The 18,598-nt window shown below is 41.0% G+C and overlaps 1 protein-coding gene across 1 annotated transcript in view; it reads left to right on the forward strand.

Annotated features, from left to right (window-relative positions):
• grin3bb (glutamate receptor, ionotropic, N-methyl-D-aspartate 3Bb) overlaps positions 1–18,598 on the forward strand; it is a gene marked incomplete at both ends in the record, with an annotated part of 61,629 nt that overhangs the window by 1,119 nt on the left and 41,912 nt on the right. The window lies entirely within an intron of this gene.

The following is an 18,598-nucleotide window of genomic DNA, read 5'->3' on the forward strand; positions in this document are numbered from 1 at the left end:
CTTTGCACCTTTATACTAATCAAGGCTCTGTTCCATTTAGTGTAGCACATGCCTTTGCTTCGCTGAGGCCAGAGTAGAGGGAATTACAGTAATCTAAGCGTGATGAGAAAAAAGCATGAATGACCTTTTCAGGGTCTGCGGCTGACAGGAAGGTCTTCATTTTAGCCATTTTCCTCAACATGGAAGTAACAGGATTGAACAACTCTTGTTGCTTGGTTGTTAACGGAAAGGTCAGAGTAAAAAATTACAGCCTGTTGCGGGCTGCATGTAAAACATTAGCGGATAGGGAACCAAGTTCTGATGCTTAATGTCAGAGGGACACAACAATAAACGGGACACGTTGCCTGCAATACAATGATTGTGGATGATGTTTGACCAAGTGGAAGCATTCAAGATTCAAGATTATTTTATTATGTCCCGGGGGAAATTTGTCTTGGACATATAGGCTGCTACATAACATAAGACAGAGGATATTATACTAACGGCCTGAGTTCAACAGAGTAACGGTTAGTGGAATGAATGAATATCTGTCCAGATATCTTTTCTTGTTTTTTTTTACTGGGACTCTGCAACATCTGCCAGAGGGTAGCCGTTCCTATTCTGAATGCAGGACATGAGAGGGCGTCGGCAATTATTTTCTTAGCTTGGCTAATTACAGTTTCCTCTAAAAGTGTTTGGAGTGTGGGGTGCATGTAGATCGAAAAGAATAAAGGGCCCGAAATGTATCCCAGTGGTAAAAACCACATGAAAGTAGGAGGAAGCCTCTCCACTGAGAAACTTGTGACCACGAGGCAAAGCATTCCAGTGCCAATTCATTGACGCTAACTCAGTTCTCCAGTGTGTCAATTAAAATACAAGTGTTTGACATTATCAAAATCAGTATCAAACTGAGAAGCCACCAACTGAGTCGGAGACAAGCAATGAATCATTAGTGACCTTTAAAAGAGTTGTCTCAGCAGTGGAGAGGGGAGAGCGCAGGATTCAGATTGAACATCTTTTAAAATAAATCACATCCAGTGCGAAGTGAGTGGTGCGTTTCATTAAAGGACAACTTTGTTTTTTTTTTACAACAAGGGTTCATATTTTATATTAATTGGAGAAAAGAAAAGATGAGTGTTAAAATGTTTTAATGTACTGCTTTCTAATGTTTTAGCGATTTTAGTATTTTGATGTCAGTGGGTGGGGGCATGCGTACAAGTGGCTAAATATATATGGGTGGGTGACGTGACGTAACGTTTTCGCTGTCCTCGGTGTCAAACATGTATAAATAAAAAATATATTTGTCAAAAACCTTCTGAATATTGTGCAGGACATTAAGCTTTATGTGAACTTACTCAAGATTAAAACATTTCATTCCTCATTTCTTCAGAATCTTCAACCAAACATGGCAAAACTCATATGGTGTGACTGTCCTGACCTTGTTTCTCAAAGTGGGAACTTGAATAAAACTAAGAAAAAGAATTGCTAAAAATCATTTGAAAATGAATTTAGGCTAAAAAAAATGTCTATTTTGAGCCTATATCTTTTCAAAGTCAAAGCATAATGTTTTCAGTCATTTCTGATCAAAAACATTTTGTCCCCCAACCCAAAATCATTTGGTGTGACACTAGTTTGGAAAAATTAAACAGGCAATTATTTGGACACCTATTGGCTAGAGAGGTCCTTCTTCTGTAAGGCTATTCAGCACTCCCAGCACAACTGCAAGACAGGTGTCTGAGGTGAGTTATGATTTTAACATTTTCATGAAATGCCATCTTGTTGAAACGTTGACAAACTCACCATTCTGGATGTCTTTTGGTGTGACACCTTTTCTTTAAAAAAAGCTTAAGTTATTTGAAGTTTTGGTCATATTTCCATGTAGATCTAGGCTGCTTTGTTATAGCTAGCATGCTGTTAGCATGCTAATGTGTACATAGTAGCCTCAAGGTAAACCTAAATGGAGAAAACAGTAATATGGTGTGACACTTAATCATATGGTGTGACATGTCTGCTTGTCACACCATATGACTTGACTGTCACACCATATGATTTATACTGTATTTAACTACAGATATAACAACAAATAACAAAGTTCCATGTTTCTTTTGTACATTTAAACATTTGTTTTAAACATTTTTACATAAAATGTAATTTAGCTTCATTCAGTGATACTTCAAATTCATCAGACAGAGCAGAAACCCCTTCACAGAAACCTTAACATATTGTTTCAATCTAAACAATATTTTCTCTTTGTCTTAAACTATACATTCCATTTTCTTTTGTCAGCTGGAAAATGACAAGTGCTGAGAGAACGAGAAAGTACAGGGAGAAACTAAACAATGACCCAGCAAGGAGAGAGGAGCCAAAGGGGCGAGACTGCATTTTCTACGAAGAGCAGGAGGTTGTCTGTGGCATAGCAGAACCGCAACAAGGCAGCCGGTTTGCTACCCTCACCAAATACGACTGGCTGATGTACAATACAGTCTAAATGTATAATCTAATCTGATCTAATACTTTTGTACTTTGACTCACTGGACTGGACAGTGGACAGTGTTAAGGTAGGACCCGAGACAAAACTAGCGAAAATAGCTGATCTACAAGCTCTCAACACGTTGTGCTGCGAGAGCTTGTAGATCAGCTATTTTCAGAGTTGCGCAACCCAGCACTCTTTAGCTAGTTGAGATGTGGTGTAATGTCATGATTCCTAATTACATTTGTTCAACACAAAATGCTGTGTTCAAGTTCAGGAGACTTCGGAAAAAAGCAATTTACCTGAATGCTGAGTTCTGTTTCCACTAATTGGTGTTAATAAAATGTTGCCTTCAATGCCTTGGCTCCAAGTGTGGCTATGCGCCTTATTGTCCCTTTAGGATCCTTCTGCCGTGGGCCGGCAGAAGACTTAGGTGTGCGTAGCATTCCTGTGCACATCCTCATCATCCATCTACTACTACAATTCTTTCTTATCCCATGTTAAAGCCCTACAATAATATCCTGTTCAGAAATATTAAGGCCATGTTATCCTGGGTAATTGTTTAATCAATCAGTAAAGTTCAGTACTCACTAATAGGTAGGTTAAAACACAGTTTGCTTTGACACATGAAGATATGATCATACGGTGTGACACTAAATCATTTGGTGTGACATTCCAAATAGTGAGAAATCATACCTTTATTAATGATTAAACCAAAAAAATGTTTATGGATTACATAGAGAATATTATCAGGAAGAGTCACAAATATTTGTGTAATTTTAGAGAAAGTTTTGACAGAATACATTTAAAATATGTTGTAAGATCATGAACATGGGCCTCACACAGAGTGTCGATTATGAAAAAAATATACAGATATAATTAATTTTCAAAAAACTATAGTGGATCACTGGTTAGTTATGATAAAGGACTTTGATAAAGTGAGTAACTTAACTCACTCCCTGCTAAACGTCCTCAGAACGTCTTTTCCCCTGGGGATGTCGGTGCCAGACGTCTTCTGGACGTCTTTTACTGTACATACTGTACACAAAAGATCTCAGCCTTATCCAGCCTCTCACAACATATGATACACTTCCTCAAAGTCTGACAGTGTTTTTTACAACATTAAACAAAAGTGCACAGCCTCACATGAAATTAAACATCATTAAATTGTCCAAAAAGAAAAACCTCTTCTCAGAAACCTGAAACCAATTATACAATGAGAGCGAGACGGGTAACCAGAAAGCCGTGGCTTGTGTGTGGGCGTGCTAGTGTGTGTGTGTGTGTGTGTGTGTGTGTGTGTGTGTGTGTGTGTGTGTGTGTGTGTGTGTGTGCCAGCCAATCAGCTGGGTGGTCCGCTGTCTGTTTCAGTACAACATTCAAAACCTCTCTCTACCCTTCTCAGACAAAAAAAAAGTAACAACAACACACAGACAGATCGCTGTATAAATGGTTGTAAAACATTGCCGATATGTTCACACAACTAACACAGCACGTCGAAGTGAAAAACTATCGTGATGTCCCCACACACACACACACACACACACACACTATAGCAATCCAGCAAGCAGATACCAGTCCGCTTTCTGTTTCAGACAGTACAACATCATTTCAATTCAGTGCCAAAAGTAACAACAACAACAACAACAACACAGACAGATCGCTGTATAAATGGTTGTAAAACATAGCCTTACCTGATAGTTTATAATCCATAAACCCTGAAACATGACGGTCGCTCAAACAGACCGTTAGCGATCGGTTTCTCCTCTTTTTTTTCTCCCTGCAGGCATGCTTGGCCATGGCCAGAGCAGTATAATCAGAGAGTGGTGTCACCGCGGGGTCAGAAACAGCGCTGGTCACGTGGTTCATTGTCACTTTACACCTCATAGACTTCAATGCATTTTGTAAACTTCCGGTTCGCCGTTTGTCACTATACGCCAATAGATGTGTGCGTAGAAGACCTGGCCCCATGAAGTGAACGGGAGTGACGCAACTCTAGGGCTCTGGCCATGGCGTGAACGAGTTTGATTCAGCTCACTTGAACAATCCTCCTAAACCTTCCATCTTCAATGCACAATCGGGTGCCGATTATGTTCACACAACTGATCGACGCGTCGCCGACCCTGCTGTCCAGGCGGCTCCAGAAGCGCAGCGCCCAAGAAGAAGCCAGCGCCCTGTGGCACCCGCGGCTGCTGCAGTGGAGAGTGGAGACCGATGGCAGCGACTCCAGGTCTTAGACGCAGCCTGAGAGTCACTGCGTTCAGGGATCTGGCTGAAAGTTCCTACGACTCGGAAGAGACGGACCACGGCGACATGGAGCCGTAGGGATGCTGCCAACACCAGTGGTACGAAGCATTTTATTTGTATTTGTATCGTGTTTGAGTCTCTCTCTCTCTCTGTACTGTATGTGATCGGGCAGCTGCATACCCCTGCCATACCCACTCTGATCTGCGCGCAATGAGCCCAAACACGTTGGCAAACAACGCCAGGCCTTTCCCAACGGATCTGTGCTCCTCGTTGTGTTGCCTAGTTGAGGTTGCGTGTGCGCGCGCGCTCGTTGCTCTAGAATAAAATACAAATGTTCATTTTGTGTAAATCATGACTTTGGTAAATCAGAAGGGGGGAACAGCATTTGTATCGTGTTTCAGTCTCTCTCTCTCTCCGTACTGTATGTGATCGCTGTGTTCTGCATACGGAGTGAGTGCATCTCTCCCAGTGGCGTCAGTTCAGAACAAGCTAAAGTATGGCAACATGACTGGTGTCTTGCACGCGCGCGTGCAGGGCACGCGTGCAAGACACCAGTCATGTTGCCATACCTTAGCAACAGGCACGATGAAAAGTAGAGCCTACATTTTTATTATTTACCTCTGTAGCCAAGGTATGGCAGCTGCATACCCCTGCCATACCCACTCTGATCTGCGCGCAATGAGCCCAAACATTGTGGCATTTGTATAGTTACATGGCTTTTGGAACGAATGGCAGCATTGTTTTTCCTCATGTATTGATTGATTGAAGACTTTATTAGAAGTTTGCATAGGAAAAGGTACAGTTTCATGACGGTACAGTTCACTGGTACAAGGTCTACTAAAAGGTTATCCATGAAAAGACTAAGCTTATTTCCACTGGAAACCATTGAAGTATCTCATATAACATTGAATGACAGACAAATAGAACACAGTACTATGCAGTAGATATGTAAAGAAAAACAAAAAAGAAAACAGTAAGTCTGAACAAACAGTATATACAATGTATGCCCACATGTATTGTGGATCTTTCTCTAGAGAGAGATTGAGCGAGAGCGCCACTGTGTGGGTGTGCACGCATGTTGCAGTTTAGTTTTGTACTAAATCTGTGTGCTTTGTTTCTTTGTGATCAATCTAGACACTTGAGTGTGAGGAGCCAGGTCCATCTGCAGGTGACAGCGAATCATTGGTTGGCTTTAGTCAAGGTACGGTTATTTTTGTTACAGATGGCCTACATTTATTGTATCTGTGTTCAATGCTTTTATCCATCTAAAAATCCAAACATCCACATAGCAACTGTAAAAGTCTTCATTCATTCTAAGTGTCAAAATGCATACATTGAGACATGATGGGGATGGAAACAATGTAGGCCTACTGATTTTGTGCACAATATTACCTTGCAAAAACTATAACTAGCCTATTTTTTATATTGTGTTTTTCAGCTTCTGAGCCAGTGGATTCACTGCCCAGCTCTTCTGTTCCTGACATTTTTATTTTATTTCATTTGAAACCCTCAGCGAACGTGAGAACTGAACTTTTTATTCTTTGTCATTTACTTGAAGCACTACTGAAAGGGTGGGAAATGTTCCTTTTGTCATTGCCATTTACTTGAACCACTACTGAAAAGGCGTGGAATGTTCATATTTTGTAGTTTACTTGAAAACCACTACAGAGGGGGGGGGGTTGAAATGTTCCTTTATTCATTGTCATTTACTTGAACCACTACTGAGAGAATGAGAACACTTGTTTTTGTAATTTCAAAAAGCACTATTGAGAACTGTGAATGCACTTGAAGTCTGTAAAATCACTTTATTTTTTATTCATTGTTATTTTTCCCTTTTGTTTGAAAACACTGTAAATATCTTCTGCATCACTGAAGCCAAAAATAAAAGGCAGAAAGGAGTTCTGATCGAGAGTCTACTTTACTAAAACATGTATTCAGTTTGTTCCTAGAGGTGTTTTGGGTGATACATGGCCAATTTTCTAAACAACAGAACATGTTTGAAACATCTGGATGGGAGCACTGGAAAGAAGGCGACTTCATCTTTCCAGAGAGGTATAGTTTATATAGTATTCATAGCTCCTTCATATTTATTCAATTTTCCCCCCAAAAAAAAACTCTTCTCAGAAGCCGTTTTTTCGCCATACCATACCCTATACTTTTCCACCTTACGAGATCAGCAAACATGTTTGAAACGTATGGTTTAGAGCGTTGGAAAGAGCACGAATTTGCCTTTCCAGCAAGGTATAGTTTATAATAGCAATCATATTTTATTCATAAGTTATTCCATTTTCAAAACTAAAACATGCTTTTACTCAAAATGTCTTCTCAGCAGCCTGTGAAGACCCCATACCATGCCCTTACTTTTCCACTTTCTGAGATAAGCGAACATGTTTGAAACGTATGGTTTGGACCACTGGAAAGCACACGAATAGGCCTTTCCAATAGGCCTTTGTTTTGTTATTTTATGCCTCAACATCAATGCGCAATTGTCCCTCCAAGATGAGTGAAATCGTCAGAAATCCTTGGCAGTTCTATTGCACAGGCAAGTTGAACTTGGCAGAGAATGAGTTAAGAAAGATGTACTCCATTTTCATTTTATGAACAATTATTTTCATGTCACACCATATGACGATTTTAGGCACAAGTACAACAAACTGCTGAATAAAGTCTGATTCCAATAAAATATCTAAAAACAAAATGTATTTCCATAAGGTTGAGAGTGAGTAGAACAAAAGTAAATAACTTTTATGCCTGCAATTTAAAGTTTTTTTAAAAACACATTTTTTGGGGCGTCACGTCACTGACCCATATATCTTTTTAGACACAATAAGCCGGAAATGTCTTTGTTACTATTTACACCAGCCCCCATAAGTCACATCTGCCCATGAAAGATTGTGGTGCATCATGGGAATGGGTTTATTGTGTCTAAAAATACATATTTAGCCACCTGCATGCATGTCCCCAACCTGGGGGCATGCATGCAAATCAAAATCGCTAAAATCACTAAAACGATAGAAATCAGTAAATGAACACTCATATTTTCTTTTCTCTAATGACTATCTATAATATGAACCCTTGTTGTAAAAAAAACAAAGTTGTCCTTTAAGTGTCCCGCGAAGATTGGCCAATGAGCCAAGTATGGGACATACGTACATACAGTATAAACAGACAAAGTTAGATGTAGGAGCGGTTAGCACAGCGATGAAATTGCTTTGATGGTGATTGGTGTACATAGGTGCCAAAACGTCTCGCAAAGCTTGGCTGATGGCAAGCTTTGCGGGACATACGTACATACGCACAAACAGACAAAGCTAGATGTTTCCCCCGCTCAAAAACAGAATAAGAAGTCATAAATAAAATATCATTAATCGGAAACCAAGGGTAAATCTTGATATTTCTACGTCATTAGTTCGACTAAGGGTTTGGGTTAGGTTTAGGCATAGTTTTTCTGGGGTTAGTGTTAGGGTTTGGGTTAGGTTTAGGCATAGGTGGTTAACATTCACCAAGGTTAGCATTCACCAGCGTCGGCAGGTTAGCATTTCACCAGGGTCGAACTAATGGGAGGTCAAACAAATGCTACGTCGCAATATCGACACCAATACATTTTAGACAGTTTAAAATAGCTAAAAGTGTGGGGGCGAGAGAGTCTCTAAAACTTATTTGAGGAATCTAGTGATGTCTAAGCATGCAGAGGACACCATGAGTGTTATCATTGAAATGTGAGGTGAGTGAAGAAGGCAGCGGGGAACAGCCCTCCAGGACTCTGCGATCTGGAGCTACTGGAGCTGATGTCTAATTCCTTATAACTTATTTATGAAATGGTGAAGGAACTCTTCACATCTTTCTGAAGAGGCTTCTAGTGGCTGACTGGCAGTGTTTGGGCTAATGACACTTTCAATTGCTTTAAATAACACCCTGCGGTTATGGGAGTGTGAGGCAATGCGCTCTGAAAAATTGCTGCGTCTGGCATCTGTAACACAGCAGACTCTAAGATGGTTGTGTGAGCTTGTTTTTTTCTTCCCATTGTGGTCCGGCCTTCAGTTTAATTGGCCTCTGTGGTAATTTACCCAAAGCAGGGCATTCGGGTTTGGCATATTTGATTTTGAAAAGTGTCAAGAATTTGTGAACAGGAGCTGTTAAAGCCATCACATAGTTAATCAGAGAATGAAGTGGGGAATTGAAAGAAATGACTGTTGACAGCGCTGACTGGAATTGGAGATAAATGCCTGTCCGTGGCTTGGGAGGATCTGCAAAAGGGAGGGCATTCCAAAGTGTCCAGATTGAGAGAGACACCGTGAGAGAGAGAGCACTACAGTATAGATCAAGAGTGTGTCACATTAAGTGGGTAGGACTATTTACATGCCGTACAACATAAAAAGATTAATAAAATACACAGAAATCAGTTGCTAAAACAGACGAGGGACAACATATATCAGCAATAACAACTTGATCTTGCTGGGCCATAATATCATGATACAAAAATGATTAAAGCTATTCTAAAATCAGTGGAAACTGGAAACCAGAGTGGCTTTAGAAGGTCCTCCCGTGCAGCTCACTGAGGGAGTGCGTTGTTTGCATCTGAGGGGGCAAACTACCCACTGAGCATGCCGTCTAAAAGTGGTCTAATAGTGGTATAGATTTGAACGTTTTTTAGTCATCTAAACTTAGACTAGACGACTAATAGACATCTAATAGTCGTCTAAATGTAGACCGTCTATATTTAGACGACTATTAGACGTCTATTAGTCGTCTAGTCTAAGTTTAGACGACTAAAAAACATTCAAATCTATACCACTATTAGACCACTTCTAGACGGCATGCTCAGTAGTAAGTAGGGGATACAATTATTGGCTAAGTAAGTGTTATCCAGAACATTGAGTAATCTGGGCTAGAACTATAATGTGTTGCTTACAGCAACCAACCACACTAACTAGCAAGGTGAGTTGCTATTGTAGTAGTCTAACTGGGATCAAATGAGAGCATGAATTACTTTCTTGTGGCCTGTGGGGAAATATTTCATTTTGGCAATCTGCCTGTTCTATACCCTTTTCATTTTCTTCAAAAGATATTCAGTGGATTTTAGGTTTAGAAGTCTATCCCATTGTTGAAGTGCAACCTCCTTTTCCAACTCAATTATTACACTTAAAGATTTCTATGAGCTTTGCAAGGGTATAGTTAATGAATAAAACATCAGTTGGTTGAACTCTGCAGTTTGAGGGTCACTACCTATAATAGGGTTACATATGTCTGCTTAAAAGTCAGCTTGATAAGACATGTGTGTCTGCTGGTGTCGGATGAGTAGAGAGACACATTCATTTCAAGGGGTTCTTTACCTTTTCTGAGCACCGAACCCCTTCTTTGTCAAGTTCAACTGAAGTACCTCATATGACTTTTACCCAATACAAACAAATGTTTTGCAGTTTGAAAGGGTAGGGAAGAAAGCATGTGATGATGAGAACTCACAGTCTCACTTTAGACTCTGTCTCACACTCTTATTACAATTATCCACTTTCCAACATCCCAAAATGCATTGCGCAGAAGTTGGACGGAGCTTCCGGCGCCACAGCCGAGTGTGATCTACAAGCTCACAACGGTTGCATCTGCGACGCGACATGAGCTTGTATGTCTGCTGTTAACTGGAAGTGTGGTGCAACAAATTCTCCAGTACATTCCCGCGGAAAGAGATGGATAAGTCGTAACAACCACATTTTTGTACAGAATAAATACAAATCCTCACAATTATTTGTAACCACTTGCAGTACCGTATACCATACAGTACTGACTAAATCATTGTATCATTGTTACTGTCGGGCAGCAACCTTGTACCTTTCATGTTATGGGTTTTTGTGAATCAATGCCCTACTGTTTTTTGGACATACAAGGTTTCCACCCGCCAGCAACAATATGGTGAAGCGATCTAGCACACTAGCCCAGAGTTAAGTCATGGACTCGCTGGTTAACAACAACAGCACAGGATTAGCCATGGAAAATCAAGGTGTTTACAGTGACACGCATTGTGTGTCTGTGTGCGTGCGTGTTGTGTGCGTGCATGCGTGGGTGGGTGCATTAGAGAGAGAGAGAGAGAGAGAGAGAGAGAGAGATGAAAGAGGCTTATAGGAAAAGGAAGATAAAAAGTTGTTATAAATACATTATTGTGTGAAAGTCTCTTCTCAACTTTGCAATTTATGTTTATTCATGGAAAAAGTAAATACTCATATAATAGCTCCTTAAAGGAGTAGTTCACCCCCAAAATGACTTTTTTTCTATTGATTAGTCACGCCATGGAGAGTAGAGTTCAATAATATTTTTTGGTTTTTGTCATCAATAGAAAAAAAGTCATTTTGGGGGTGAACTACTCCTTTAAGTGTAAAAAACACAAATATGAAAAGAAGATGTCTTGAAGCAGTAAAAGGAACAAAATATTATAAAGGCTCTGAGGTGCCAGTTATCCAGGAGGCAGATGTCTACATGAGATAAGATAAAATATTATTGATCCCTGGGGGAATTCCCATGTGTGGAGCTTCCTGGCAGCTATATTATGCAGCATGTCTGACGTTTTGGAAAGGCATCCGTTTTGGACCAGTGCTACTTTTGACAGCATATTTTGATTGAGTTTTAGGGCCCTGTCTTGCACGCCGTCGCCTTAAACTTTATGCCTAAACGTTTTTGTTTTTGCAAAACCTTTTACTATTTTGAAAAACATTTTAAAATAGCCGACCTACAAGCTCACAACGTGTCGATTTAGATCGGCTAGTTGGACTATTTAACACGTTCATTAAAATATAAATAAAGAAATATGGCTATTATGTTTTGGCATAAAGTGTAAGGTGGCATGCAAGATAGTCTGTTGAATAAATTGCCTTTAATTTAGTCATATTTTAGACATCTGAAACATGGGCCAAGTATGTTGGGTGCTTTTGTGTTAATCCAGTGTGAATTGGATATGTTCTGTCATTTGTAAGGTAGTAATTTCAGGGAAAATTACCAATTCTTTTCCCGACAAACACTGACATTCTCTTATAAATAGTCCAGTGTGAATCAACATTTCACTCATTTGGGATCACACTTTGTTTTTAGCAAGGCTTTTGTTTTCTCTGCACCTTTTCTGTCTGATAGTTTTGACAGCATTTTGGGTGCAACAGATAACAGTCAGGATGAAAATGGCTCACCGAGAGAGTCGCCTGGAGACGGGTCCAATCTGGCCTTATCACAAGTCTTTTCCAGTTGGATTGAAGGTAGTGTGCAGGGGTGTCACACCAACCTCTGGGCCCTGGGTACAAGGATTCACTGCGGGCCCCCCATGAATGTTCTTCATAGGGGCAGGGGTTTAACCCATTTAGACTGGGAACGCATTATTACGCCATATTATGTGCTTTAACTATTGAAAGATAGCGAGCTCACAGCGCGGCACCTGGTGCCACGCTGCAAGCATGTAGATCTGCTATTTTTGAAAAATCATGAAACTGTGAGCAATTTCTTTTTTTTTAAACATGTTTCTATGTCAGTAGTGCTCAAACCTGTTCATGTGAAGGACCCCCAAAATTATATGTATCTGCATGGCCACGGACCCCATCTCAAAATAGTTAGTTCCAGGGACCCCCCAGAAGCAAAATTTGAGTTAAAAATGTTTGCTTACAAAATATATTCAAAGATTTGCACACATTTTCAGGACTTTTCAAAAATAGATCAACAAGTGAGCTTGTAGATCTGCTATTTTTCAATAGCTAAATTATAAAATAATTAGGGCCCCTCCACCCTGGGCCCTAGTAACTCAGTCCCACTTTTGCCCCCCTTGTGACGCCCCTGGAAGTACTTTTCCAGTTGGATGTAAGGTAGTGTGATACCGTTTCCTGGCTCCTGGCACAACATATTTCCAGATGCTGGGGATCTGCTGCCAAATGCATATTCATTTTGGGGGTTCATTGACATGAATAAGTTTGAGAACCAACTGTTGCCTTAGGAGACTGAAATTCATAAAAGTCTTTTTAATTATCATTCTCGGTGTGGGCGGCCATTTAAAGCCATAATGGTCCAAAGTCACGTTGTTTTATGAGCTATAGTAGACTTACCGTACATGAGGAACAGGGACGTGCAGAGAATGTTAGAGAGGCAGGGGCTGGAATTTCCAAAAGGGCCTTTTGGTGGAAGCTAGTGTGGTTTCACACACCGAAAATAGCCAAGTCAATACTGGAGATGTGGCATAATGGCATGGATTTCTACACAGAGAGGGCAATTCTTTCAACATAAGATGCTGCATTCAAGTTCAGGAAAGTTTTGACAAGGCAATTCTATTGAATGCTGTCTTCGGGTATGGCATGGAAAGAGGGCATTTGTATTTCTTTCACCATAGTAAAAATTGCATTTATGGTCTGGAAAGGGCAGTTTTTACAGACAGATAAAATGGCCCCCTTTGATGTCTATGTGTGCACGTGCCTGAGGAACGCTGTCACCAGGCAATTAGAGCGGCAGTATGTCACACAGGGGGCAGATGGGTTGGATTTAGAAAACGTGACCCCAATGTGATGTCATTTCTATTGGTGCCAGCACGACTGGGCAGGCAGCCAATCAAATACTGGCAGGATAAACACAGTCTAATATCCAAGATAAAATAAAAAAATAATTACCACTACTGATCTGAATAATAGCTGATTGTTCTCCATGGCTAAGTAGCTCTTTATATTTGTTCCAGACAGTGTGTGCAGGCTACAATTATTCATTTGGACAGAGTTAAGACAACTGATCAATATATAAATGTTAAATGTTGACCATTTTGTAGGCTTGGTGCAGTTTGAAGTTGTAAAAGACTTAGTCTAGACTCTTGAGCAACCTTTGGGCCCGGGCCAATAGCAGTAAGTGGGCCCACAATGAATTGATACTTTATCTATGTAACATAATAATATAAAAAACATAATGTTAAAACATAAAAAGGTCCTAGTAATTTTTTCTTCTCTTTGAAACGTTAAATATTTGTCTATTCATTGTCAATAGTAATTTAGTTTCTACATTATTCCCATCCAAGCTGGAACAACATCAACATTGAGAGAGATTTTCAAGTGGGCCCCGACCCAGAAAAGGTTGGGAACGGCGGGGCTAAAACTTGACAATTAGATCAAGTTATATAACTTAAAGTGATAGTTCACCTATTTTTGACATAAAGCTGTGTGAAATACTTGCCATTAAAACAGTGGTTAAAAATGTATTAATTGATTACCAGAGTCCCGTGGTCAGAGTTCTGGTCAGTTTCTAATGAATATTAAGTAGTTCCAATGGGGGGGGGGGGGGGCATTTGGCGTGGCCCAATCATTGAAAATAGATTAATCCACAAAACTAGCGTCATTTGTATTGTTGGCCTATTTCTACCATATAGAGCGAGGTTTCGTTCTGATCAGCTGACTACAAAGCACCTTGTTTTGGGGAAATACGTTGCAGCGGCGTAGTGATACTGGACACAAAAAATAGTACCATGTGACAGAGGGGTCAAAGTTGAACGAAAGTTGGTCTATTTGGTAGAAATAGGTCAACAATACAAATTATGCTAGTTTTGTGGATTCATCTATTTTTAATGATTGGGCCATGAGCCCCTGCCAAATTACCGGAACTACTTTATATTCATCTAAAACTGACCAGAACTCTGACCACGGGACTCTGGTAATGTATTAATACATTTGTAACCACTATTTTAATGGCAAGTATTTCACACAGCTTCATGTCAAAAATAGGTGAACTATCACTTTAATGCTGTATTTACATGAATCAGCACAAACTCCTACTATAAATGTGCAACATCTCTGTCCATCCATCTATCTGTGTGTTTGCCTGTAGTCAGTGGTGGAAAAAGCATTTATTACATAAGTAAAAGTATCAATACTCCAATATAGAAATATCATAGGCTACTCTGTTACAAGTCCTGAATTCTAAATGTACATGAGTAAAAGTATGAAAGTGTTGGCATAAAAATTTACCAAAATTGTAAAAGTACAACATATTTTAATATAGCAGATCTACAAGCTCACAACGTGTCACAATGTGACGCGAGGTGACTCGTTGTGAGCTTGTGGATCATCTATTTTCAAATAGCCTATAGGTATAAAATAGGGCTAAAGTGGATAATGTATGTTTTGTAATATTATAGCTGCAAAGTAACTAAAGTTTTCAAATACATTTTGTGGAGTAAAAGTACAATATTTGGATCCGAGATAGAAGTAAAAGTATTGGAAAAACTTGAGTAAAGTAAAAATACCTCAAAATTGTACTCAAGTACAGTACTTCACAGAGTAGTCACAGAGGACCTGAGGGAGCGACGTGCCTGGCGTCATGTCAGTTGGATAACCGGTTGTCCAGAATCTGCAAATTTTACCGATACGCCCATACATGGGCATACATATTATGGAGATCCAGTTCTCCAGAACCCCCTGGTGTGACCATTGTCATGGCACAATGGTCCAGCAACTGGACACGCCCCGCAATTCTAATATAGAATGACAACGTATACATCAAGGGTCTTCAACAGGGGGTCCGTGACCCCTAGGGGGTCCTCAGAGCTCCTATAGGAGGTCCTCCAAATCTTTGTGTGATAGAAACTCCTGTTTTATATTAACCACTTGAACCCTAGTGTCCTTATTCCTAATCCTTATTCTGAAAAATAGCAGATCTACAAGCTCACAACGCCTTGCAGCGTGAGGCGTTGTGAGTTTGTAGATCGTTTGTAGACAAAGAGGTTTGGTGTAGAGGGGGAAAGAGAGCAGACTAAGTACAAAGGTCAAGTTTATTAGGTATTGAAGTAACTGCAGCTGCTCTCCAGGGTCCTGAAGTAACTGCAGCTGCTCTCCAGGGTCCTGAAGTAACTGTTGGCCGAGGATATGTGAGGGGGCTGTGTTTTGTTGATTATTCTTTTCATGAATTGGATTTATTTTATTTTATTTCACCCCCCCCCCCCCCCCCCCCCCCCCCAAAAAAAAAAGAAAAAAGAAAAGAAAATACGGCCCCCTCGCATATTAACTCATACAGTGCCCCGGGCCACAAGTGGCCACTAGAGTGCCAGAAATATCTGTATAGGCCTTCGCTCTAGCTACCGTAGAAGAAGACAGTACTGCCTTGTGTTTTCACTGCAGCCGCTGCTATGGGGGACTAGAGGAGGAAGATAGCTAACACTTAGCCATTCACTGTTTTATTTTTTAGAAGCCCGATCTAAAGCTATTTCAGTCGCAAAGAAAACGTTCTGGTTGGTCACAAATCAGAAATCAGAGAAAACCCTCTCTAAAGATGTGACTTATTATTGGAGTGGGCGGCCCGATGCGGCTGCGTTGCGCGATTACGGCCCGTGGATGGCCGAGTGGGGCCCGGGCCATGGATGGAAATTTAGACCGGGGCTTCGTTGAGGCCTCCGATTAATTAATTCATTTTATTAAATATCCCGGACTAGTCCGGGATAGGCACCCTGGAATACGTCGCGCCGCCGACAGTATAGATTGAGTTTTTTTGGGGGGGCTCTAAACTTTATTTTAAACCATTTTCAATGGAATAAATCGTCGGACCATCTAGCGTCTCTCGTTGGTAAGCGATGGACGAGCCAGGACCACCCACATTGGTCCAAGCAGCTCAGGGTAAGTCAAATAGCAAATAAAATATTGTATTGGATTGAAATAAAGCCGAACTTGTTCGGGATAGGCACGATTAGGGTTAAGAAGGCAGTATGAGTCACCAGACTGACCAGAGTGAATCTATCATGGTTAAAATGGAGTTTGAAGTTACAATGGGTTTATATAGGAAGGTCTGATAAGAATTGATATCAAATATCTAAATACTGAATCGAGCAACTTAAAAGCAGTCGGTAGCGCTGTCGCCTCACAGCTAGAAGGTCCTGGGTTAGATTCCCGCTGGGGGACGCTGTGGGCACTGGGGGGGCGTGTTATCTGCTCCACTGACGTCATCAGTGCCCACACCCTAGGTGGGGTTGGCGAAAGGGCCTTTCTGTGTGGAGTTTGTATGTTCTCCCCGTGTCTCCTAGGGTAGGTACCCTCACGAAAAAAATCATGCAGTAATCCTGGTCTCTATACTGCCTCCCTGTGATCAGCCGGGGGGCCTGATGGAGGGGAAAGGAACTACAGTTGGAATAATGTGTTCCTTCCACGTGCTACGTGCAACCGGGGAATCTCGGAATCCCTGTCAGGTGAAAAGAAGCGGCTTGGACTACTCATGCATGCATAGAAGGAAGCATGAGGTCAGTCCGTTTTCTCCCCAGGTTAGCAGAGGGGGTGTAGCGCCCAGGATTACATTAATTCGATAATTAGCACTGGGTGAAAAAGTGGGCTGCAAAATCGTGGGATAAAAATGATATAAAAAAAGAAAAAACTGTCAGGAGAGCTCCCAAAGGCCTGAAATGATTTTTCTTTTTGTGTGTGTGTGTGAGTGAAATATCTCACTTCAAAAAAGGTTCGCTCAACTAGGACAGTCTGAGAGGTTTCAGGGTTTCTGTGGCGGAATCCAGCAATACATGAGAAGAGAAATACACTCCGCACTCACTTTAAATAAGAATCTTTTTTAATGAAGAAGCAGCAGTAGCCTTCAGATAATAAACGAGCGTTTCGGCGCTCAGGCCTTCGTCAGTGTTATAGTACCCTATAACACTGACGAAGGCCTGCGCGCCGCCTGAAACGCGTTTGTTATCTGAAGGCTACTGCGGCTTCTTTATTAAAAAAAAGACTATTATTTAAAGTGAGCAGGGGCATCACAAGGGGGGGAAAAGTGGGATTGAGTTACTAGGGCCCAAGGTGGAGGGGCCTTAATTATTGTATACTTTAGCTATTGAAAAATAGCACATATACAAGCTCACAGTGCTGCGAGCTTGTCAGCTATTTTTTCGTGAAAATGTGTGCACATTTGTAATTCAAATTTTGCTTCTGGGGGGGGGGGTCCCTGGAACTAAATATATTGAGATGGGGGTCCGTGGCCAAATACATATCATTTTGGGGGTCCTTCACATGAAAAAGTTTGAGCACCACTGACATCGAAACATAGGTTTTTCAAAAAACCTTAGAAGGTTTTGAAAAAACCTTAGAAGGATTTGAAATATTCAAAGACTCACGATTTTTCAAGAATAGCAGATCTACAAGCTCGCAGCGCGGCACTTGGTGCCGCGCTGTGAGCTTGTATATCTGCTATTTTTCAATAGTTAAAGCACAAAATGTGAGCGAATCCTTGTACCCAGGGCCCAGAATTTGGTGCGACACTCCTGAAAGTGAGTGCAGAGTGTATTTCTCTTCTTGAGAGTGAAATATCCCATTAAGTAAAATACCTGAGTAGCCTACGTCTTCCACCACTGACTCAAAGATCAGATAGAACTAATCAGCCGTGCTGCTGCGCTGCACCACTTCACTCTGTCTGCACTGAGACCTGAGAGGGAACGCTGTTCCAATCTGAGCCTCATCACAATGTCAGCCTCATCACAGCTGTTAGTTCTGATGAGGAGAACGATAGCGCCGAGTCTGACAGTCTGACAATTAGAGCTCGTTTAGATTCAGATGCTATGAATAATACAATAACTGGATAACAGCGAGACGACTCACCGCCAAACGTCAACCTGTAATACCATCCTCTCTCTCTCTCTCTCTCTCTCTCTCTCTCCCTCTCTCTCTCTCTCTCTCTCTCTCTCTCCATCTCTTTGCTTCAGTTCTTTTTGTCAAGCGGGTGAAATTATTTTTGTACAACCTCCTCCAGTTGCTTTGATGTTTTATAAATAGTCACGTGAACTGGCAACAAAACACAGTAAAGGCTCACGCATCCGTGACTTAATTGTCTTAGACATCTGGATGTCCAAACAATATATAGCCTCGCGTAGCCAGGCTTTACTCATCTGTGAAGAGAAAAGCCTGGTGACAATATAAGGCAGAAAGCGTGCAACTTCCG

Source organism: Nannobrachium achirus (genome assembly GCF_963921795.1).
Source record: "Nannobrachium achirus genome assembly, chromosome: 15".
Taxonomy (NCBI): Eukaryota; Metazoa; Chordata; class Actinopteri; order Myctophiformes; family Myctophidae; genus Nannobrachium; species Nannobrachium achirus.